The 24,170-nt window shown below is 35.8% G+C and overlaps 1 protein-coding gene and 1 long non-coding RNA gene across 5 annotated transcripts in view; both read left to right on the top strand.

Annotated features, from left to right (window-relative positions):
- The window catches only part of Rasal2 (RAS protein activator like 2), a 271,624-nt gene that overhangs the window by 39,963 nt on the left and 207,491 nt on the right, over positions 1 to 24,170 (top strand). The window lies entirely within an intron of this gene.
- Positions 1,628 to 23,700, top strand: LOC125359931. Its single transcript, XR_007212621.1, has 3 exons — positions 1,628 to 1,951; positions 7,416 to 7,418; positions 23,646 to 23,700. It is a non-coding gene; the product is annotated as an uncharacterized LOC125359931 (long non-coding RNA).

The following is a 24,170-nucleotide window of genomic DNA, read 5'->3' as shown; positions in this document are numbered from 1 at the left end:
GGGATGTCTATATAAAGGCTTGTTATAAAAGCCAAACTTAATAATATAAGACACTTTAGGAGTGGCCTTTGGCTATTTCTGACTATCTTAAGATTGGTTCAATTATTTCATACAAGTTGGATTATTTATGATTTCATAAATTATAACTGCAATTCTTTCTTTAAATTTTTTTTGCTAAAACTAGATGCTTCTGATAAACAATTCAGTGGTTTTCTTTTGAATTTTCATGTTTAGAGGATTGAATATTTTAATCATCTTTACGTCCACCCACCATTCTATCCTTCTCATCTCAAACTGGCTTATATGAGCAGTAGAAATGATAAGAGAATGTGACAAACGATTAAAATATATGAGTTCATAGGTTCCTTTAATGAATAAATGGAATTATACTAGACAAGGTGTTCTTTCTAGATGGTCTGAGATGCCTGTAGTGTAATGGAATGAGGTTGTAGACATGGGCACAATAGGTGAAAGTTCACCTTATTGAGCACGTTTATTCCTGAAGTTAAGTGGCTTTCCATTTCTAACTTTAGCATGAAATGATTGAGTTGTTAGCATCTATACAAAAGTAATTTACATTTCTCTGTTGTTCATTTTTTCTTATTATTATTTCAAAGAAGTACAGAACCATCAGTAAGGATAAAATTGACTTTTAATTTCTATCCTTCAGGGTCAAGTTCATATATACCCCATAAATTGTCTACAGGAAAGCCATCATTTAGTGACTGTCTCTTAAGTCAGTTTTGTTTCTGCGATGGATTCTTGCTTCTGTCATTTGGTTCTATCCTTGATTCTTTTTCATCACTAAGATTCAGTTACAGAAGTCTACGGACTTTGGGTAGAAATCCAAATCCTGGGGAGCTGTACTTTGGTTCTATACTTCTAAGATGCTAAGGATGTTAGAATATTTAGGACATAGCTGGAGACATGGTTCAAGTGATAGAGCACCAGCGATGAGCAAAAAGCACTAAGTTCTGTACCTGTATCAGAATAAAAATAAAAAAGAACACTTGGGCATATATACCATTCTGATGTAAATTGTGCACTTTTAGTCATCTAGTTGAATGTTCTTTGTTTTTTCTAACAAAATTTCTTACTTATAATTTATGTGTAGATGTGTGTATGTACTTTTTTTTTGTTCCAGTCCTGGGGCTTGGACTCAGGGCCTGGGCACTGTCCCTGAGATTTTAGAATCTCAAGAACTTTCCTGCCCATGGTGGCCTTGAACCTTGATCTCAGAATCCTGAGTAGCTAGGATTACAGTCATGAGCCACTGGCACCTGGCTCTGTGTGTGTGTGTGTGTGTGTGTGTGTGTGTGTGTGTGTGTGTATTTTAAGTATTAAGAAATTTTAATAAGTTTTTTTCTCCTTGAAAAACATAGCTCACTTGGGCTGGGAATATGGCCTAGTGGCAAGAGTGCTTGTCTTGTATACATGAAGCCTGGGTTCGATTCCTCAGCACCACATATATAGAAAAGACCAGATGTGGCGCTGTGGCTCAAGTTGGCAGAGTGCTAGCCTTGAGCAAAAAGAAGCCAGGGACAGTGCTCAGGCCCTGAGTCTCAAGGCCCAGGACTGGCAAAAACAAAAACAAAAAAACAAAACAAAAAAACATAGCTCACTGAGTACATTGTAAACCAAGAAAAATATGTGACATATAGAATATTATTCATCTACAAATTCATTGATCACATAGAAGTAGAAGGAGGAATAATGGTCACCAGAACTTGAGATGAGTATAGGACTAATAGAATATGGAGAGAAGTCAGTTAAAAGGCATGCAGTTAGGAGAAATTCTTAAAACATTTTTTTTTGTTGTTTTCCTCCCTTCCTCCCTTCCTTCTTTCCCCTTTTATTTATACTGAGGATTGACTCATTACTCTAATAAGCATTAACACATGTTTGTTAGACAAGTGCTGTGCCATTCATTGTATATTTAAAAATAACTTACGTGAATTCCATTGTGTGTGTGCATATATATCTATATCTATATCTATATCTATATCTATATCTATATCTATATCTATATCTATATCTATATCTATATCTATATCACATTTTCTTGAACCATTCATCTACTGAGAGGCATCTGGGTTGGTCCCACATCTTAACTATGCTAAATAATGCCGCAGTGAACACAGTTGTGCTGGTAGCTTTAGTGTGGCCTTGTTTGTTATCATTTGGATAAGTGCCCAGGAGTGGGAACCTCCATACTGCTTTCCAGAGTGGTTGAAACAATTTACATTCCTGACAGTGTAGTAGCATTCATTTCCTTTTGGCCAAGTCCCTGTCAGCATCTGTTATTATTTGTTTTACTGATAATGGCCATTCTAACTGGGGTGAGATAGAATCTTAATGTTGTTTTGATTTGGATTTCTTTTGTGGCCAGGCTCTATAGTTTCCCTCATTTGTAATAATTACTATAACTTCAGGATATTCCTAGCAGAGGATCACAATAGCTCAATAGCTATGTACATATGACCATATATAATGATGCTTATCAAAATGAACTCTAAGATTTTTTTTTCTAATGTATTGTGTGAAGTTATCTCCCCACCCCTTTGGTTTATCCCTTGTTGTCACTGTTTTTTATTTTAGTACTCAGTGTCTTGTAAATATGTTTATCTGATTTGGAGAAGGGAAGGGGGAAATCACAATATGGTGAGACAAAGGACAAAGGGTGAACCAACTCAACAGTGATAACGGCAATACTCACAAGACACCATGTTGGAACTGAACTTTGCAACTTGCGGGGGAGGGAACTAGGGGGAGGGAAAGAGAAAATGAGGGAGGGGTAACTGTTTGACAAGAAATACACTCATTACCTTACTTAAGTAACTATAATCCCTTTGTCTATCACCTTTACAGTGAAATAAAATTTAAATTTAAAAAGTAACAACAGAATTTGAATGTTTTCACACACAAAAAAAACAGTGTTTGAGGTAATATATATGCTAGTTACCTTGGTCTTATCATTATACATTGATACAGATGTTGAAGTACTTCACGAATGAATGTGTTCAGTTGCCATGTCTATTAAAAATGTTGATAGAAGTGTGGTGACATCCTATTGTATTAATTTACATGCGACCTTAAAATCTGTTACTGTCTTCCGAGGACTTTTTTTTAGTCAGTTCTAAAGAAGACTCTTACATCTTTTGTAATGTACGAGACAGATTTTGCTGGATCATTGTCTTCTTGCCAAACAGATTCTTTTTCTTTTCCTTTTGAAAGTATGCTGAATATGTTGTGTTGTATTTTTTTCTCAATTCTTCTTAAAGCCCCCATGAATGGTTTATCACTAATGACTATCAACTGACTGTAGGTATACTCTGTAGACATTGTTGAGAATATACATCTCTGTTGCAAGGAACTATTTACATAGGTCCTTTACATCATATCTAAATAATTACAGAGATTCTTAGACCCAGAGTTCCTCTTCTTCATAGTAATAAGTAACTTGACATTTAGGTTCATCATTTTGAAAAAATAAGCCAAAGTCATAAAACATTATTTTAGATTTTAAAATAATTACTATTCCTTAAAAATAACAATGATAAAATAGGGAAGGTCTATGTTTAGTCTTTCGAGGAACCTCCTATAGCTCCATAGCTTGCCTGTCACCCAGAAATCCCACTTTGGGCATCTAGCCAGCAGACCACAAACCAGGTTACACTAAAGCCACCAGCATGACCATGTTCATTTCAGCATTGTTTACCATAGAGAAACTATGGAATCAACTCAGGGGCCCCTGGGCAAATGGATCAAGAAAATGTGGTTTATGTACACAATGGAATTCTATGCTTTTATTAGAAAGAATAACATTGTCCCATTAATAGGGTAATTGAAAGACTTGGAAAGGATTGTACTATGTGTAGTAAGCCAGATCCAAAGAAACATGAGCTATATGGTTTCTCTCATTTGTAATAATTAGAATGTGCCTCTAAATCTACAAGTAAATCCAGTGGATAGCAAAAGATGAATAATTACACTTGTACATGATTAATTAAACAGCAGTCTAAACATTCACACAGTGAGAACAAAGGAGGATATTCTTAAGAGAGGCTTACAATAAGGCTCAGTAGCTATGTGCATATGATCATATAAAATGAGCTCCAAGAAATGGAAGAGTTTTGTTTTTTATTGTACTGTTTGTGGTTCTTTTTTTTCCTTTCCTTTTTTCTTTAGTTTATTCCCTTCTGTTACTGTTTTTTATTTTTGTACCCTTTGTCTTGTATATAAGTTTATATGACTTGGGGAGGGGAAGGGGAAGGAACAGAAATAGTGGAACAAAGGGTAAACCAATTCAGCAGTGAAACCCACTAGACACTATGTTGGAAATTAACTCTACAACTTGGTATGGGGGGGGAGTCAGAAGGGGAAAAACTGGGAGAAAATGAGGGGGTGACACTGTACAAAAAGAAATATACTCATTACCTGACTCATGTAACTGTAACCCCTCTGTAATCACTGTGTTACAATAACATTAAAAAAATGAAAAATCTCAGTGCTATAATCCAGATACAACAATGCCAGAGTGGGTAAGTATATAGTAGTAAATAAAAGAAAATATAATAGAACAGGACAAAAAATTAAGTTATAGGTAATATACTTGGCAGTTAGTTTCATAAGTGCCTGCATCTGTGTATTTGGTATGTAAATTAGCAATTCTATTTAGCCTAAATATCTTCTTATATGTATTAACTTGTCTTTTAATACTGGACATTCTGTATATCCCCATTGTATCAAACATTGTATATTTGAACACGACATATTATTGCTTCCTGAATTCCCTTTTTCATGTGGAATTGAATAATATACCTTCTTTCTTTAAAAAAAAAACACAACTATTGTCAAGGTGAAGTACAGAGGGGTTACAGTTACATACGTTAGTTACATACAGTTACATACGTACATTTCTTGTTCAACTTGTTACCCCTCCCTCATTTTTCTCCTTCCTGTCTACCCAGTTCCCTCCCCCAGTTGCACAGTTAGTTTACAACATATTGTCTTGTAAGTATTGCTATTGCATTAGTTTGCTTTTTTACCCTTTGTTTCACCATTTTAATGTTGCCCTTCCCTTCCCTTCTCTAATTCAGACAGACATATATAAAATACCCAGGGTACCAGAATCAAATACAGTGATAACAGGGGCTAAGTCATAGGGAAGATGAAAAGAAGAAAAAAGAATCATTTCACGTAGCACATTGAAAATAACATCAATGACAAATCACTTGTTTTCATATTTTGGAGATTATTTCTTTTAGTGTCATATTATGCGATCATATATGTACATAGCTATTGAGCTATTGTGATCATCTGCTAGGACTATCCTAGACATATGCTAATTATATTACCACTAAGGGAGACCCTAGAGTTCATGTTTCTTTGGGTCTGGCTTACTTTACTTAGTATGATTTTTTTTTTTTTTTTTTTTTTTTTTTTTAGCCAGTCCTGGGCCTTGGACTCCGGGCCTGAGCACTGTCCCTGGCTTCTTCCCGCTCAAGGCTAGCACTCCGCCACTTGAGCCACAGCGCCGCTTCTGGCCGTTTTCTGTATATGTGGTGCTGGGGAATCGAACCTAGGGCCTCGTGTATCCGAGGCAGGCACTCTTGCCACTAGGCTATATCCCCAGCCCCTTAGTATGATTTTTTTCTGAGTTTTTCCTTTTTTTTTTTTTTAATGAATGGGGCAATGTCATTCTTCCTGATAGAAGCATAGGATTCTATTGTGTATATATACCACAATTTCTTGATCCATTCATCTACTGAGGAGCTCTGGGTTGTTCCATATTTTAGCTATGGTAAATAATACTTCAGTGAACATGGTTGTGCTGGTAGCTTTAGTATGGCCTTGTTTGTGATCCTTTGGGTAAATTCCCAGAAGTGTGAAGACTGGTTCATAGGGGAGCTCTATGTTTAGCCTTTTGAGGAACCTCCACACTGCTTTCCATAGTGGTTGAACAAGTTTACACTCCCACCAACAATGTAGTAGGGTTCCCTTTTGCCTGCATCCCTGCCAGCAGCTGTTGTTATTAGTTTTCTTGATAATGGCCATTCTTACTGGGCTGAGGTGGAATCTCAATGTTGTTTTGATTTGCATTTCTTTTATGGCCAGGGATATTGGGCACTTCTTCATGTGTCTCTTGGCCCTTCTCATTTCCTCTTCATAGAAGTCTCTCTTTAAGTCTAGCTCACTTATTAATGGGACAGTTATTTCTTTGAGGATTTGTTTTGGGGAACTTAAGTATATTTTAGATATAAGGCCCTTGTCTGTTGTATGGCTAGTGAAGATCTTCTCCCAGTCTGTGGGCTTTGCCAGATATGTCCTTTGCCATGCAGAAGCTCTGCAGTTTGATGCAGAATAGATACCTTATTTCTGAGACTTGAAAATTTGAACAGTTGGGTTGTGGTGCTTCTTGATCAGGCTACTGACAGTACTTTCTAGAATAGATACTTGGTCTGGCTATGGTTTCATATTTTCCCAGTGTCTTGCTTTCTTGCGTTGTGGAGAAAGTCTTTTAGAAATCCTTACTTTCTTGACCTGATGAACAGATGCTTCTATGGATCACTGTACAACCAGAGCCTGAAAATTTTGGTTTATAGTGCTATCCATTTACCCAGTCTTCCCAATGTTCTTCCCTTTTTTTTTTTTTGACATCCTCTGCCATAGATCACTGAGTTTTTGCCTTTTAGGGAGTAATGACTTTATCAGTGGAAGAACTAAAAGCCTGTATGAAGGAGAACTACTTGGTTCTAATTCTGAAGTAATAGTACTGAGCTGCCTGAGAAGGGTTATCTGCTGTTCTCTGACTCTGTTTCTGGGAATATAAACATTGTAGCATATAAATCAGTATGTATCTTTCCTTTCCTTTAAATTTAAGTCCCCAGCTTGGTATCTGTGGAAATAAGTAAATGGACTTCACCCTAAAATTTACTTGATGCTTCCTCTTAAGAGGAAAATAATTGTTTTAGAACTATTTTATGTCAATACAGTCTTAAAATTTTTTAATCATATTAGAATCAACAAGGTGAAATACAACTTGAAAATTGCAGTAGAAATACAAAAGACTTAATTTCAAAATTATTCTTGTAGGTTTAGAAGAGTGAATGTTTTGGCTAGTGCTGTTCAGTGTTTCAAACTGAATTATGCAGTGGTTTTATTGGGTTTTATTCTTGGGTTTCATTTTAAATTTTTTATCCTTCATATTTTAGTCTACTGAAATTAGAAAACATTTTGTTAATACGAGAGATACTGCCTGTGAATTGATAACCTGATAGCATCCATATTGCCAATACCTTTCTTGACTATCATGAGTATATGTGCTCTTAACTAGGCCAGTTAAACAATACCAAAAAGTAGCCCTGTCATATCTTATTTCACAGTAGTGCCAAGACTTTGTCTCAGCTGGCCAGACAGTCTGCTTACACCCTAAACAGTTTCAGATGACCTAGAAAATAAGATGATGCAGGAAAGCGTTTCAAAACAAACTCATTTATAAGTCTATCTGTTCTTTTCTAAAATTCTCTCATGTATTAGAGAAATACAAAAACACCTTACTGAAAAATAAAAGAATTTCATGCTTTTTTTTTGCATTCCTATATATCTTCTATAAAACTCCACTTTGCATAAGTGTATATAAAGCAAAAATAAAAAAGACCACAAGTTATAAGTTTCTAGTCGGTCCCTGAGGAAATTATTCTGGGTTTTGAAAATTACAGTAGAAACAGTAGGACAAAGGATGGACTAGTGCAATAGTAATACTCACTAGACACTATGTTGGAAATGAACTTTACAACTTGGGGGGGGAAGGGAGTAGGGAGTGTAAGCAGGAGAAAATGAGGGGAGAGGTGACACTGTTTAAAAAGAAAAGTACTCATTGCCTTACTGTGTAACTATAACCGCCCCCCCCCCGTTTATCACCTTTACAATAAAGAAAGAAAATTACAATAGAGGCTAATGCATAGGAAAAGAAGGAAACATGATGATCTAAAACAGTGAATTAGTTATTACTTTATATAAGACAGTGAAGAGGATATATTTTCTTTTAATAATGAAATTCATGAAATGAGATTAAATCTGTTGAGTCAACTTTTACTGATCCTGTCTGATGAAGAAAAGGTCAGTTAGTGAAATTTTTTAAGGAAAGTTATGAAAGAAAGGTAGCTTGATTGCTTTCAATAACGTATAGGATTAGTCTTTACTACAGAAAGAAGATTGCTGAGTAGCTAGACATCTTTTGTAAGGGAGACAACTTAAACTGGATAGAACTCATACTACTCATGTTTGCTTGGAATCAGTTCCTCCAAAGCATTTTTATAGTACAGACTGTTGTTCTGTTAGATAAAATAAATTCCATGTTCTATTGGATTGCCTACTTCCCTGGCTTCTTCTTTATTGTTCCACACCAGTGAAAATTCCCCCAAGTGTCTTGACCCCAGCCATCCCCCCTTTATTTTCTTTTTGCTAGTCCTGGGCTTGAATTTAAGGCCTGGGTAACTGTTCTGAGCTTTTATGCAAAATCTCTACCACTTAAGCCACAGTGCCACTTCCAGCCTTTTCTCTTTATGTGATACTGAGGAATTGAACCCAGGGCTTCATGCCCTTCCTTTTTTTTTTTTGTATCCACTAAGGTCTGAAACACTTTTAAAAATTGAGATATAGGGCTGGGAATGTGGCCTAGTGGTAGAGTGCTTGCCTCATATACGTGAAGCCCTGGGATCGATTCCTCAGCACCATATATATAGAAAAAGCCAGAAGTGGTGGTGTGGCTCAAGTGGCAGAGTGCTAGCCTTGAGCAAAAAGAAGCCAGGGACAGTGATCAGGCCCTGAGTTCAAGCCCCAAGACTGGCAAAAAAAAAATGAGATACAATTTATATGCCATTAAGTCCATTCTTTCAAGCTATAAGATGGTTTTTAGTATGTATTATATACTTTGTACAATCATAAGGGCTGCCTAATTCCACTACTGGGATTACCTCAAGAAGAAGTTCCATATTTATTGTAGGTACTGTCAGTTTGTTACCTGTTAACCTCTAGCCCATAACAACCATTAAGCTATTTGTCATTTGAAATTGTTTGTTTTTTATGTTTCATAAAATTGGAATCAAGAAACAAAGACATATGATCTCTTGTGACTAGATTAGTTCATTTAGCACATTTTTCAAGGTTCAACATATAATAGTATGTGTCAGTACTTTATTTTCTGGCTGAAAATTCTGTTGTTTGAATATATCTCATTCGTCAGTGGGTGAACATTTGGCTTGTTTTCACATTTTGACTACAATGAATGCTGATAAGCACATTTGTGAACCTGTTACTGTTGACTTTTCTTTTTTCTTTCAGTACTGAGGGTCTGAATTCAGGGCTTTTCACTTCCGAGGATGGCATTTTAATTGCCTTAACCATGCCTCTAGCCTACTTTGCTTTGGTTTCACATTTGGTGGGCTGGGACGGTTGGCTTTCTACTTAATGCTTGTTGCCATAGCTTAGATGATAACTGTTGCATCTCTGTGCCTAGATATTGTTTGATAACATGTTCTTTTTTTTTTTTTTTTTTTTTTTGCCAAGGCTAGCATTGAACTACAATCCTCCAGGTATCTGTCTCCCAAGTAGGTATGATTGCAGGCATGAGCTTTCTTTCAGTGCCCATTCCCCTGATGTATACTTTTAATTTTCGTGTGTGTGTGCATGTGTGTGCGTGTGTGTGTGTGTATGTGAAATGTCTCAGGCATATGGTAATTTCATGCTTTATGAAAAATTCCAAAATGCACTATTTATACTCCCATCCACAATAAATGATTATTTAAATTTTTCCACATCGTTATTCACACTTGCTATTATCCATCATCTTTTCTGATGGTTTTTTAGCCATCTATGTGAGGGGACATCACCTTTTTTTGGTGTTCTTTTGGGAGCTAGTTATAGGCCTTGAACTCAGGGTCTGTCCAGAGCTTTTTTCAGGTGTTGTCCCTGAGCTTTTATTGCTCAAGGGTAGTGTTCTACCACTTAAGGCACAGTTCTACTTCTGGCTCACTTTTTCTTCTCTGTCTCCTCCCATCTCTGCTCCTCTCCTCTCTCCTCTCTCCTCTCCTCTCCTCTCCCCTCCTCCCCTCCTCTTCCTCTCCCCTCCCCTCCCCTCCCCTCCCCTCCCCTCCCCTCCCCTCCCCTCCCCTCCCCTCCCCTTTTTCATATTTCTTTTTATAACAAAAAATAAGATTCTCACAGACATTCTTCGCCAGGCTGGCTTCAAACTATGATCTCAGATCTCAGCTTTTTGAGTTGCTAGGATTATAAATATGAGCCACTGACACGGAGATTCTTTTTTTGGTTTTTGACATTGTATTTCCTTAGTGACTAATGGTATTGAGTATCTTTTCGTATGTAGGAGACATTGTATATCTTTGGAGAAATACTTATTGAGATCTATTTATTGTTGTTGTTGTTGTTGTTATTATTATTATTATTGGTTGGTGGTGGGGCTTGAACTCAGGGCCTGGGCATTGTCCCTAAGCTTTTTTGCTCAAGGCTGTAGCACTTTGATCCCACACTCCACTTCCTCCAATACCTTTTTGATTTTCTTTTTAGAAGTACTGGGGTTTGAACTCAAGGCTTGCTAGGTAGATGAGATCTCTACACTTGAACTACACATCCACCTTCTATACCACTTTTAAATTGGGATATTTGGCCTCTGACTGTTTATAAGAATTATCTAATATATTTTTCATATTTACCAGATGTATGACTTGAAATATTTTTGTGTTGATTTTCTTGTTCACTTTCTTGATATCATTTGAAGACCACAAAATTTAAACTAATAGGGCTGGGGATATAGCCTAGTGGCAAGAGTGCCTGCCTCGGATACACGAGGCCCTAGGTTCAATTCCCCAGCACCACATATACAGAAAACGGCCAGAAGCGGCGCTGTGGCTCAAGTGGCAGAGTGCTAGCCTTGAGCGGGAAGAAGCCAGGGACAGTGCTCAGGCCCTGAGTCCAAGGCCCAGGACTGGCCAAAAAAAAAAAAAAAAATTAAACTAATAAAGTCCATTTTAGCTATTTCTTTCTTGATTGGATTATATATAAGAAACCATTACTCTCTCTAGGGTCATGCAGAATTATGTCTTTTTTTCACACACACACACAAACACACATATCACATATATTTAGGTTTTGGATTCACAGTCAGTTTTTGTATGTGGTATAAGAATAAGGTCACATTATTTGGATATCATGCCAATCCTGAATCATTTATTGAGAAAACTTTAGTAAAAGATAGCATTAAGTTATTTTGGCAGCCATGTCAGTCAGTTTTAGGTATAGATTTGTTTCAGTCCCCTTGAGTTGTATTTATTCTGTATTTCTACCACATAGTCTTAATTGTTGTACCTTTGTTGTGTTGAAATGGAAGGTGTGAGTATTATAATCTTGTTCTATTAAAAAATCATTTTAACTATTCACATATTTCTTGTAAGTGCAAATGAATTAAAAAAATAAAGTCAGCTGGTTTTCTAATACAGATTTTTATTAAATCTATTTAATATATATTATTACTGTATCCTCTCATCTATGACCATAGGATATTTTCTTATTTATTTAGGTTTTCACTTCCAACAGTGTTTTGTAGTTTTCAGTATCTTTATTTTGTTAAGTCAATTCATAAGTATTTTGTTATTTTTCATGGTTATGAGTAAAAAATGAGGGAACATAAAGGCATATGTGAACATTTGGTGTATTTGGTGAAGAGTATGCTAGAATTCTTTATACATAATTTTTTCAACTTTTGTATGAGTCTGCAACTATTTCAAAATAAAAATAGAAAAAACACTACATAAAAGGAAGAAAGCAACTGATAGACATTGGAATTAGCTCTAAGATTCTTTATCTGAATATTGACTGCTAAAGTGTATTTCTAGCAAAAATTGTTGCTTTTCTAGGTTCAGGAGTCCAATTATAACATCTTATTTCTATTTTTTCAGTAATTATCATGCCAGTATTCAGACTCAGGAGACTGAGATATGAGAATCATGGTAGGGAACCAGCCCAGCAGATAAATCCGAGAGACAGTTACCTCCAGTTAACCAGCAAAACAGCCAAAAAGAAGAAGGGTGAATGAAAAGGCTAAGCAAGAACACAAGGCCTAGAGTTAAAGTCCCAGTACTAGCACATGTGCCCTAATATTTGCATGCATGCACATACATACACATTATGATAATATTCAAACAGATTAATCTCTTTCATAATTTCAGTTGTTAAAAAAGCTGATTTATACCAAATGAAACATTCTTAAAACCCTCATAAGCATATTTGATTTTTGAAAATCTATAAACAATAAGAAAATGATGAGTAATAGCTTGGTGCTGGTGGCTCATGCCTGTAATCCTAGCTACTTAGGAGTCTTAGATATGAGGATCACAGTTTGAAGCCAGCCTACACAAGAAAGTCAGTAAGACTCTTATCTCTAGTAACCAGCAAAAAGCCAGAAGTAGTGCTGTGGCTTAAGTGGTAGGGTGTCAGATTTGAGCAAAAGAACTTGGTTGCATGATATACTTTAAAGGCTTTAGTTTCTAATGAGTAGACAAAGCAAGTACATATGTGACTGGCAATCTTTTCTCTGTTTTTATGCACATGGACACATATTTGTACACAGTTCACCAAATCAATTTTGTGTGTTACCATTGCTGATGTCCACAAATCCAGTGTTTTCATAGGTATTCCTTGATCTCACAATGGCTAAACAAATCTCTCTTCAGCTTCCTAAATGTAAAACTAGAGCCAGGTGCCTGTGGCTCTTGCCTATAATCCTCAGGAGGCTGCAATCTGAGAATCCTGGTTTGAAGCCAGCCCAGGCAAATAGAGCTAAGAAACTCTTATCTCGAATTAACCAGCACAAAGCCAGAGTAAGTAAAATGAGACCTTCATCTTGGGTTAGATACAAGAAGGTAAAGGAATCTTTGTGATGGGTTGTATGTTGTTTCCAATCTCAGTGTCAAAAAGTGTGAAAAATAATGTGGTACAAAATTAATGTGACTACTTAATGGATTTTTACATAAATATCCATAAAAACAACCCCAAAGACTGTTAATCAAATGGCAACAATTTTTAGGTAGAAGTTTTCTGTGAAATGAAATGGGAATAGTAAATACTACATGCTTAGTATGTTTAGGATAAGGTTAATAAACTCTATGTCATTTTTAGACGTAAGTCTAGGTATCTACCCATTGTTTTTATTCACAAGAGAACTATGATATAGATGTGCTGACCCATACCAATAATTGTAGATACTTGAGGCTGAGATCCAGGAAGATTGCTATTTGGGGCCATCCCAAGCAAAAAGCTTTCATAATCCCTTCACAACCAATAAAAAGCTGTGTGCAATGGTATGTGTCTATGATCTCAGCTACACAGAAATGTAAGTAGGAGAATCAAGTTCTAGTTTTGCTCTGACTCAAAAAACAACAACAACAAAAAACCACACACACAAAAACCTTTCGAAAAGTAATGAAAGCAAAAATGGCTGAACCAAAAGAATAGATTTTCATTTACTTAACAGAGAGGACTATCCAGCAAACAGGTTTGTGTAAGTTTGAGTTTTCTTTTTAAAATAGTTGTATGAGGAAAGAATAGTCAAGACCATTGTTTTCAAAGCAGAAAACAAGATATTAGGTATATGAACAGGTTTGTGTAAGTTTGAGTTTTCTTTTTAAAATAGTTGTATGAGTGAAGAATAGACAAACAAGACCATTGTTTTCAAAGAAGAAAACAAGATATTAAAAATATGTGAGGGCATTTAAAAATAATAGTTCATCTAGGATTTGGAATGCGTTTACAATAAACTAAACTAAATGCCAAATTTAAACTAAAATGCCAAATTTAACTGTCAGTGCTGGGAACTGTGGAAGGTTAGCTTGATTCATGGCACAAGCAGATGGCATCCTTACTGCTGGCAAAAGGGGCAGAAAATTCCTTAAGCACCCACCTGCATATGTTCTAGTCTTCATTAAATCCTGTGTATTTTTATATAGTCTCCAGTGTTCACAAATACATTTATTAAAGTTGAAACCAGAGACAACATAGAAGCTATGGGATAGCCTGTATCTCAGATCCTGTGACCAGCCATAAAGAAGAAAACTACTGACTGGTGTTTTATGTCTGGCCAAATACTATAATACTATATGTAGATCTAGACATACAGATATATCCACAAGACAAAGTGTATCAGAAATGTTAGTGCCAAATCTTTCTGTCTTTTCACACTACTAGGTCAATTTCTAGAGGTTTATTTTTCAGCAAAGTACTTTATGATCAGAAGTTTTTATTAGTAGTATGAGAAGAGACTTGTGTGTATGGTGTGATATGATCATTTAATGTCTTTAAAAATTGGAATTGTATATTGTTTAGTGTGGCTGCAAGGTCTTAACAGTAGCACTATGAGCTCTGTAGGATAGTTGGGTTTTTGCCTAAAAGCTTATCTTGGATCTCATAACATCAATGGATTGGTCTGCACCATCACATTAGCAGTGGATAATGAATCACATAGAATTAAGTCTTTATAATCACTCTCATTACTGTTTCTTACTGTTGTGAATTTAGAATTCGCTACCAAATTTTAATAGCTCATATAGAAACCAAAGTGTGGTTTTAATATTTTTGAAAATACATTATAATTTCACGTTAATTGTGGCTCTGTAAATGTATCTGTTTTCTTAAATGCAAAACTATTTCCATTTAGAATCACCTAGATAATGAATAAATATCAATGAAGCTATCCTTACTTTTCATTTTTCATTGAGGCATTAATTATTGTGACAATGAGATATAATCTTTATTCATAAAATTATTTTTAGCATTCATATATTCAGTTGCCTTCATGTCCCTTAAAAATGCAATTTCTGAGCCAAATCCTGGTGCCTTAGAACTGTAAATCTAATTAGTTGGGAGGCTGAGAATAATAGGATCATGGTTCAAGGCAGAAAAGATCACAAGACTAGCTTCATGGTAGACTGAGATCAGGCGGCTTGGAGTTCCAGGCCATCATGGTTCAAGGCAGAAAAGATCATAAGACTAGCTTCATGGTAGACTGAGATCAGGCGGCTTGGAGTTCCAGGCCATTTCTAGCAGAAAAATTAGTGAGAATTTCTGGAAGACTGTTGAATGGAAGAAGTTGTGTGTAGTGGTGCATGCTTATTGTACCAGCTCTGTCAGGAAGCCTAAAATAGGGGGATCATGATCCATTGTCATGGCCAAATAGGAAGGAAGCAAGACCCTATCTTATCAATAACTAGTACTAAAAAGGCGCCTATTGCATGGCTCATTTGTCTAGAAAGCCAAGTAAGTTCAAACTCTAGTCTCTCCAGAAAATTACTGTTTTTGGTCCATTTTCAGACATTTTTACGACCCCCTCCTTAGCTAGTATATATGCTTTATATTTGGATATTTCAATATGTTTCTTAAATGTGATTGTTAGTCTTCCTTTCCAAAATGGTTGACAAGTTATATGCATATCCCTTAGAGAAACTTATAGAGATCTTTAGTGATACTGCTATTGATAACACTTATTGGATGAAGTGTTCATTTACTTTTTATTTATCTTTTAGGTTAGGGATTAGTTTGTATTTTCAGTGGACTCACATACTCAGATTATAATATTTTTTAAAAATGTACTTTTTATTCATTACAGTCTACACTATACTAATTTCCTACCCTTGGGTGCATAATGAGGATGCTAATTTTGGGTAGGTTTAAGAGAGTATCTCTTGTTTCGTTATTTTTTCTCTTTAAGGAGGTACAGTCCAAGAGATATGCAGAAATCTTATTGATTCACACTGTTCATGCATGAACTTTTTTTTACTCTTTTTTTTTTTTTTTTTGCCAGTCCTGGGCCTTGGACTCAGGGCCTGAGCACCATCCCTGGCTTCTTCCTGCTCAAGGCTAGCACTCTGCCACCTGAGCCACAGTGCCCCTTCTGGCCGTTTTCCATATATGTGGTGCTGGGGAATCGAACCGAGAGCTTCATGTGTAGGAGGCAAGCGCTCTTGCCACTAGGCCATATTCCCAGCCCCATGAACTTTTTTTAAAATTAAATTTTTATTGTCAAACTGAGGTACAGAGAGGTTACATTTTCATTATGTTAGGCATTGGATACATTTCTTGTACTGTTTGTTACCTCCTCCCTCATTCCCCCCTCCCTCTTTCCCTTTTCCCCCCATGAGTTGTTCAGTTCATTTACACCAAACCGTTTTGCAAGTATTGCTTTTGTAGTTGTTTGTCTTTTTTTTAACCCTGTGTCTCTCGATTTTGGTATTCCCTTTCTATTTCCTAGTTCTAATACTCATGCATGAACTCTTTGACTTTGAGATTTACTTTCCAAGGATAATTGCATGCAGTAGCTAATTCCTCCATGAACTAAATTCACCTTCTTCTTGAGCATGCTTAAAAAATCATCCTTGGTAGGTTTCAGATTTTTCCTGATTTGTTTTCAAATCAGTAAAAAATTATTGTTAAATTTTGACATACATTTACCTATGAATAGTTTATGAAATGATAAATATACAGAGTGGAAATGGTTTTCTAGTATAAAATGTAACTGAATATATTTTAATTATGAAATAATTATTTTTGTAATTATTAATTACAATAACAATTACAAAAATATTTACCAACAATCTTGAAATTCCTGTCCTATAATCATTTAAATTATTAAATTATTATTTAAATTATTTATTTATAGTATTGTAGGCCTGTTTCCTTACCAACTTCTCTGGAGTCATCCTACACCAATCCACCCTCCCCTATCCTCAATACACAGCATTGTTTCTTTCTTTCTTTCTTTCTTTTTTTGGCCAGTCCTGGGCCTTGGACTCAGGGCCTGAGCATTGTCCCTGGCTTCTTTTTGCTCAAGGCTAGCACTCTGCCACTTGAGCCACAGGGCCACTTCTGGCCATTTTCTATATATGTGGTGCTGGGGAATCGAACCCAGGGCTTAATGTATACGAGGCAAGTACTCTTGCCACTAGGCCATATTCCCAGCCCCCACAGCGTTGTTTCTTTTCTTTAGTTTTTCTTTTTCTGTAGGTCCTGAGATTTGAACTCAATGCCTAAACATTTTCTTGGCTGGCCTTTTCTACCACTTGAGCCCTACTTCCAATCCTGCTTTTTACTAATTATTTTTGAGACTGAGTCTTAGAAAAGCCAAAATAAACCTTTGTTCCTTGTAAGTTGTTTATCTCAGGTACTTGTTATATCACTATAAATTTGACTAAAACACTGTTGTCGTACTGTTGTCAGTTTGAAAATAGACTTGAGGGACTTTGTGAGAAATGGTAGGATAACTGACATCAGCCTATCTTTCTTGAATATGAATTGCAGTATCAAATATGAGAGAAGAAAAGACAAAGGCATCCCAGAGTATTCATCTTGAGTATTTGTCTAATATTTAATATATTTTCTGAAGGTTTTAGAATTCTTTTATTTTCCAGTAAGGATAATAACATTTCTTTTTGTGTATTGGAGTGATTATATTTCCTTTATAAATAATATGACACATCATAAAGAAGTTAATAGTCTCAGTGAAAATCAGTAATTGAGCAAATATAAGAATCAAATCTGTTATTTGAGAATATAATCTATACCATTTGTCTCAAAAATGTATTATGTGAATTCTTGGGGAATAATCCCTTGGGGCTCAGAATAAAAGTATTTAACACACTCATATATATTTTATTGAATTCAGTTCAAATGTATATTTCTGCATTTTGCAATGAATAGAGGTTAAACTCCCCTAATCCCAAACCTGAAAATCTGAAGTCCAGAATACTCAGATCTTTTTAGGATTTCAGAATTTTTGGATTCAGGATACTCTCAAGCAATAAATTCTAGGCAAATATTTCCAAATCTGAAAATAATCCAACATTCGAATCACTTTTGATCCCAAACATTACAGATAAGATATACTTAACATATATAGCATTACTACAGTAGTCTGTGTATTTAATTTGGAGACATATCAAGATAAAAGTGTATACATAAGATTTTACTTATGTATTTATTTTTGTTTTTAGTGCCTGTTCCGAGGTTTGAACTCAGGGCCTGGGCACTGTCCCTGAGATTCTTTATCTCAAGGCTAGACCTCTAGCCACTTTAGCCATAGCTCTACTTCTGACTTTTTCTGAGTAATTTATTGGAGATAAGAGTCTCATGGACTTTCTGACTGCTCTGTGATCCTCAGATCTCAGCCTCCTGAGTAGCTAGGATTACAGATATGAGCCACCAGTGCCCAACTAGGTTTTCTTTTTTCCTGATCCTGGACCTTGAACTCTGGCCCTGGGATCTGTCCTTAAGCTCCTTTTGCTCAAGACTAGCACTCTACCACCTGAGCTACAGCAGCGCTTCTAGCTTTTTCTGTAATTAATTGGAATAAGAATCTCATGGACTTTCCTGCCTGGGCTGTCTCTGAAATGCGATCTTCAGATCTCAGCCTGCAGAGTAGCTAGAATTACACGCCTGAGGCACCAACATCTGCTTTAAAGTTTTATTTTTATTGAGAGTACATCTTGATAAAAATCAGGTTTGGAACTTGTATTCTATACTGGTGATCAATGGTTCTCAGTAGAGTGTCAGGAGAGATGTTTTTTATTGTCATACCTTGGAGATGAGGGTATGATATTGGCCTCTAGTAACTCACTAGGATTTCATTAAACATTTTGCACTTCACAGAAAACCCTTCCCCACACTCTCCCTCCAAAAATCATCTGCTCTAAAATGAATTTTAAAAACCTTGGTATTTTCTGTGCCTCTTATTCCTTGATGGATGGGTAGCAAAGTCTTGCCTGTTTGTTTTCTTTTTCATCTTACCATAGACCACTTGAAATACCTTTGTATATATTTTTAGTTTGTTAATAGTAGACACTAAGAGAATTCAAGCTACTTATCTAAAATTTTGTGAAATAAAAATATTGTGTACAGTTTGAGAAAAAGGTAACAAAATTTGTGAGGTCCTGTATACAGTCTTAAATATTATATTAAATATTCTGTGATTTACTTCTGAGATTACCTGATTATGTTCATTTACATTCTACCTTGTATATTGAAACTCCTGCTAAATCTATTGATTATTTTATTAGTTATGTTAATAATGTCCTGATTCAGTGAAGTCTAAGAAATGATCAACTACTGAAAATGTTGACATAAAGAATTTATCACCAACTGGAATAAACTATATGCAAATAAAGAACAAGAAGTAAATGATCTTATGACTTTTATGAAAGAGACTGATTTGGTTTTATTTCTGTGTTGGGGATACCTTTGGTGTATAATCTTAAATCTCTTCTTCCTCCTCTTCTTCCTCTTTCTTCTCCTCCTCCCTCTTCCTCCTTTTTCTTCTGTTAAAGAATGTAAACCAGCTACTTCTCAGTCCACAGAGATGCTTACAGTTTTTAATCAGCATGCAAAATCGCTGGTGTAATCTTTAATTAAAATAATTCAGTATCTAAATGACATAGCCAGTTCTTCTTGGAGTCAGTAGAAATCCTACTGGAGTGTATGTTAGAGCTAAAAAGAAGCTTAAATGCAGGATCATTTTGAAAGTTATAATCAGAATTAGATCCATTTAGGGCTGGGGATATGGCCTAGTGTCAAGAGTCCTTGCCTCTTATACATGAAGTCCTGGGTTCAATTACCCAGCACCACATATACAGAAAATGGCCAGAAGTGGCGCTGTGGCTCAAGTGGCAGAGTGCTAGCCTTGAGCAAAAAGAAGCCAGGGACAGTGCTCAGGCCCTGAGTCCAAGGCCCAGAACTGACCCCCCCAAAAAAGAATTAGATCCATTTAGTAGTCCTTTTCAAACTGTGTGTGCTTTTAAATTTTTTTAATATTATGAGCCAATATTTTTGTGAAGCATAATAAAATGAATAGTTATGTATATGAAATTAAAAGAATATTAAAAGCAAGCTACAATCTTCTTATTGCAGTCAACTGGCATAATAATACTCTGTCACATTGCTAGGATAGTTTCTAAATACTTATTCTCTCTTTTTATGTTCATCTTTACATAGCCTTATAACAGTTTGTAGCCCATTATAGCCCTGTGAACCAACTTTGGGTAGTGCTAATTTAAACAGAAATTATTTAAAATAAAATTCACTTTTTTTTTTTTTTTTTTTTTTTTTTTTTTTTTTTTTTGCCAGTCCTGGGCCTTGGACTCAGGGCCTGAGCACTGTCCCTGGCTTCTTTTTGCTCAAGGCTAGCACTCTGCCACTTGAGCAACAGTGCCACTTCTGGCCATTTTTATATATGTGGTGCTGGGGAATTGAACCCAGGGCTTCATGTGTACGAGGCAAGCACTCTTGCCATTAGGCCATATTCCCAGCCCCTAAAATTCACTTTTGTACTATTTACACATTAGTTTTTACTCAGTACAAATTTCTTCCTGTCCACTTTCAATTCAAATAACCCTTATCTTCAAAGCTTCCCCAGTCTGATTTGGGCAATCAGTCTCTTACTCCATTACTGTATTTCAAAGGAATCTCTATTTTTTATCAATATATTATATCCAATATATTGTCAATTTTAAAAGGAATTTCTATTATAACATGTTATATCTAGTATATTATCAGTTTTCATATGAATTCACCTAATTCATTGAAGAAAATGAAGGAACACTTCCTGTGAGCTAAGAACTTGGGAAAGTTTATAGTGCATAGTAGATAATGAGCAAATATGTGTATTGAATGACCTAAGAAACTAGTAAATAAATAAATTCCAATAAAATTCTGTTTTTTTTTTTGGCCAGTCCTGGGCCTTGAACTCAGGGCCTGAGCACTGTCCCTGGCTTCCTTTTGCTCAAGGCTAACACTCTGCCACTTGAGCCACAGTGCCACTTCTGGCCGTTTTCTGTATATGTGGTGCTGGGGAATTGAACCCAGGGCCTCATGTATACGAGGCAAGCTCTCTTGCCACTAGGCCATATCCCCAGCCATATATATATGTATGTATGTATATGTATTTTTTTTTTCTTTTTTTTGGCCAGTCCTGGGCCTTGGACTCAGGGTTTGAGCCCTGTCCCTGGCCTCTTTTTGCTCAAGGCTAGCACTCTGCCACTTGAGCCACAGCGCCACTTCTGGCCGTTTTCTGTATATGTGGTGCTGGGGAATTGAACCCAGGGCCTCATGTATAGGAGGCAAGCTCTCTTGCCACTAGGCCATATCCCCAGCCCCAATTCTGGGGTTTTTATATGCTGAATAAAAGAAAACTACATTTTGTAGGAAAACAAAGATTGTTTCTCAGTCTCAGGAGTTAGATTGATGTAATTTAATTCCTATAAAAATAACCCTGGTTAGAAAGACAACCACACACATTTCCTAACTCTAAAATGTAAATTGAGTTGAGATAAGTATATGGACAAAGAAACAAAAACCTCAAACTTTTAGCATTGCTAGTTTACGTTTTACGAGTGAGAAGTGGAAGTAGGTATGAGGAAGAAAGTTGGTAACAGTGCCCCAAGATTCTCTGGGTTATATGTACCCTTTTGGTTCTCCTTGTCTTTCCAACTGTCGGTATTTGGTATCCTATCAAATAACTTCATCATGTTTCAGTATCTGTTTGATGACAGTGTATTATTTGCTCTGTCAGGACCATAGAAAATATAAAGGAGTTTGAACATGACATAATTTTGTAAGTCAGTGATACTTAAAATATAAATTGAGATTTGTTAGGTAGAAAGTGCACTGAAATTTGAAGAAAAAATAAAAAGGTATATAATTTTAAAACTGGAAGTACAACAGTTTTGAAATTTTTATGTTTTTTCTTTTTAGTTCAGCTGTCATGTGACATAGCCATATAATGTGAAGTAGACTTAATATTAAAAAATAATAAGATAAGTATTGTATGCATAATATTGACCTAGCTAAGTCTAGGTAAATAAATGGACACATTTGGATTCCAAAGCTTGACATAATTACCAATGAAAGAAAATGGTAAGGAATTTAGAGGCTTACAAGTCTTCTGCCTTGAATGTGTATCTGAGTAGGCAAATGAATGTATAAATTGCAGGAGTCCCCTTTTTTGAGGCCACACAACTATTTCCTTTGTATGCCATTGCCTAGTGACTGATTTGGGAAAGGGAAAAAGTAAAGAGATCTGAAGGCCTACGTTTCTGGCACTCCCGTTGTGGAAAGTTCAGATTTTGCATCACTTCTTGGGTATGTGCAGTTCCCACAGAGAAGCTGATCCCTGGCAGAAGGCTGATAGACAGCCTGAGTCACAACTGGAGATTTGGGGGAGCCATTATTATTATTATTATTATTATTATTATTATTATTATTATTATTTTAAAGAATAAAGTCTCGGTGTAGGGCTAATTTTCTATGAGCTAAATGATTTAGGAACTAATAAAAACTATATTTAAATCTGGATTGTATGTGAAGAAATGCATCCCAGTAATTACAGGTCATTCTGTGATAAGTGAAGCAGTTTGAAATTATTTGTCATTTACATGTATTCTGCTTTACAAACATAGACTGGTAATCTCCTGGTTTATCTCTCATAGCATAATCCCCTTTAGATATAAGCTTATAAGTACATGTCATGTTATTAAACAAATATTAAAGATCCCAAGAAATGTCATAAATAATACCCCTTTTGTCCCTTATTTCTGATTAGAAGTTTATATTTGTTGGAAAAGCTTTATAGCGGTAAACTAAGTTACTTTTGTTTTATAGTTCAGTGAGACTATATGGATAGGAATAAAAGTTAATCAGCACTTTTGGAAAGCTAAGAGCATGGTTTTATGACACTTTGAAAAGCTTAATTCTGTTCAGAAATTCTTACTTTATTCTAAAGGTGATGTACAAAGAGGTTAACAGTTATATAGGTAAGCTCATGAGTACATTTCTTTTTGAACAGTGTTACCCCTCTCATTTTCACTTGCCCCTCCTCCCAATATATCCCCCTAAGCCAAGTTGTAAAGTTCATTTGCAGCATAGTGTCCTGCTGAGTATCACTGTTTCATTGGTTCACCCTTTGCCCCAGTGATTTCTGTGACTCCCCTTCCTTTCCCCAAATCAGATAAACTTTTTTTTTTTTTTTGGCCAGTCCTGGGAGCACCTTCCCTGGCTTCTTCCTGCTCAAGGCTAGCACTCTGCCACCTGAGCCACAGCGCCCCCTTTGGCCGTTTTCCATATAAGTGGTGCTGGGGAATCAAACCAAGAGCTTCATGTGTAGGAGGCAAGCACTCTTGCCACTAGGCCATATTCCCAGCCCAGATAAACTTATATACGAGAGAGGATACAGAAATCAAAAACAGTGACAACCTGCAATAATCCAAAGGAACAACAACAACAACAACAAAAAAGAAGTAAATGCAAACAGTACACATCCAAAAAACAAAAAAAACCTAAAAATTCTCTTGTTTCTATTTCTTGGAGTTCATTTGGATAAGCATCATTTTATATGGTCATATACACATAGCTGCTATTGAGCTATTGTGATACTCTGATAAGAATATCCTAGACATATTCTAGTTGTTTCAAATGAGGGAAACCATGCAGCCTGTGTTTCTTTTGGGTCTGGCTTGCTTCCCTTAATATTTTTTTCCAAGTCCTTTTCATTTCCTTACGAATGGTGCAATGTCATTTTTCTGATGGAAGCATAGAATTCCATTGTGTATATATACCACATTTTCTTGATCCATTCATCTGCTGAGGGGCATCTGAGTTGGTTCTATATCTTAGCTATGGTAGTTTCTTTTGTTTATTTAAAAGTTTTTCTTGTTTGTTTGATTTTGCCTATCCATATTCCCTTCTTAACAGCTAGTATAATTCAACATTCCTCTTCCATACCTTTGATAGGGAATTACTTTTTCTGTTTCATTTTTCCCTTGAACTTATATTGCTTTCTATGTACATGAGACTTAAACTTACAATAATCATTTGACATAAAGAATAACTTTTTGCTCACACAGCTATTCAACCTGTCATGCTCAAATGATGGAATACCAAAGTAGTTATACTAAATCCTCTAAGAAATAGTATTTGTGGACTCATAGTTTGAATGATTTAAGACTTTTCAAAGGAAATATTGATTACCATTGCCAAATTCTGGCTACAAGTATTCATGGAAGGTTGGTTTCTGGAACCTTTGAGGTTACCCAGATTTTAAGCTGTTTGTGTCTTTTATA

This window comes from Perognathus longimembris, chromosome 11 (assembly GCF_023159225.1).
Source record: "Perognathus longimembris pacificus isolate PPM17 chromosome 11, ASM2315922v1, whole genome shotgun sequence".
Lineage (NCBI taxonomy): Eukaryota > Metazoa > Chordata > Mammalia > Rodentia > Heteromyidae > Perognathus > Perognathus longimembris.
The sequence above is the reverse complement of the archived record's forward strand: the minus strand, read 5'-3'. Positions and strand labels throughout refer to the sequence as shown.